Source organism: Cynara cardunculus, assembly GCF_001531365.2.
Source record: "Cynara cardunculus var. scolymus isolate 2C chromosome LG 17, CcrdV1, whole genome shotgun sequence".
NCBI classification, from domain to species: domain Eukaryota; kingdom Viridiplantae; phylum Streptophyta; class Magnoliopsida; order Asterales; family Asteraceae; genus Cynara; species Cynara cardunculus.
This window is the reverse complement of record NC_037544.1, coordinates 21,373,534-21,375,480: the sequence shown is the minus strand read 5'-3', so window position 1 is coordinate 21,375,480 and position 1,947 is coordinate 21,373,534.

Below are 1,947 nucleotides of genomic sequence, written 5' to 3'. Positions count from 1 at the left end.
ATTAGTGCCAATGGAACTTAATGTGGAAAAACTTCGAACAGCTCTTCACTTACCCACACTGGAAACTCTTAATTTGGATGCATTTGCTGCAACCCCGACAAATGAGGAATTAATTCAATTCCTTGAATTCCATTCTTATGCGACCCAAATTTTCAAAAGAACACAGTTCAAGCGCAAAGGACTTCCTCCTATCTGGAATACCCTGTTCTCAATCATAAACTGCTGCTTGACAGGGAAGGTTGGAAGCCACGACCATACCTTCCACGCAATACTCTCAATCGTATATGGGATTTACTTCAACCTGCCTCTCGATTACGCACAACTTATATTTGAGGATATGGTTGGATTGATCAAAAAGAAATGCGCGACATAGAGGGGAGAAAAGTCCAAGGTCAAGGCGCAGAAGAMGGCCAAGGAAGACCTCAACCATCCAAACCTCATTCTACAGAGGTTCTTTGGCCTCATCTTTGGGGATTTGATCGCAGCAAAGCTACCTTCTATCGAGCCTAACGCGAGGCTATATCCTTTCAAGAAGTTCCATCCAACTGAGCATGAGCAAGGGTGCAGAAGCCCCAGACCACTATCAAAAGCCATGCTCTGGTACCTTAGTCATGAAGATAGGAAATCCTGTAGACGTGGATTCAGGAGGCCAGAGCCGGTCCCTGAAACCCCTCCACGCATAGGAATCCCCCTAGGTGAGAGTGTACAAAAAATGAGGGTAGAGGGATGAACGGAGGAGCCAGAAGCCGCTGGAAAGGTGAGTGAGGCAGGCCCTAGAATACCAAGTCCCCCAACCAAGAAGACTAAGAAGACGCAGAAGGGTGTCGACTCTTCTATGAAGAAGAAGGGGAAGAAGAGGCCCGCAGAGGAAGAGGGCCCAAGTAGTCCTCTACAGAAGCCCAAGAAGAAGAATCAAAGAAGGCCCAACCCACAGAGGTTGTGGTCACAGAGGTTGCTGTTCAAGAGAGCCCCGCGGAGGCTACTCCAAAGCACAGCAAGGTTGTTCAAGAGGAGTCCCCAACAGAACAGATCCAAGACGTTCTCTTCCATATTCAACAAGAGTTCAAAGCACCAATAGACGTGACAGAGTTGGGGACAGAGGTCGTCTTAGACGAAGAAGAAGAAGTAGAGATGGAGTTAGGTGAGGGACAAAAAGATACCAAAGGTACACATCTTAGCCTTCTTTCTATGGATTTTCAAACCGTTTAGGTAAAGGTGTAACATATTAGAAGGCCCGACACATATCACAGAGGCTCTGTTACCCTTAGGCCTCTGACAGAATTCTCTTAATGGTTCTTGTCTATTGATATGGTGCGCGTGGTTCTGTGGATAAGGGTTAGAACTTACCACGCACGTGTCGGAAACGGGGGCGCACGTCATCAATCGCGCATCTTTCCAACACGGCGTGTCATACTTTTGAGCCATTTCAACCCAAAACCACTCATCACGACCTTTCGTCAAAATATAACGGTTCAATTCAAAATCCTCACTATAAATACCCCTCTCCCCCAAATCAAAAACCTTTACAATACTCTTTCTTCTCCGGCGAACCTGAAATTTCTTGAGCGTTAATACAAACCTGCAAAAAAAAAATGTCTTCCTCCTCAGCCTCAGCTCAATCCGTCAATGTTTCGAGTGACAATGAAGTAACACAGGCCCAAGCTCTAACGTCTCATGCCCTATCTTTCGTTCAAAATCGATACGAGAAGGTTGTGCTTGTGAAAAAGCCCAACAACTACTACTTCGTTCCTTCACAAACAGGTTTCCCTGAATTTACTTTCCCATTATTAGAAATTCTTCGCAACCATCCTCTATACTATGCCCTGTATGCCACCAAAACAACACCTGAGTCATATATAACCCATTTCCTTCTAAGTTCTTATATAACAACCATAGACGACACTGGTCTGAGCATCGTTGGCTATGCATCTCACCCTACCAATAAAT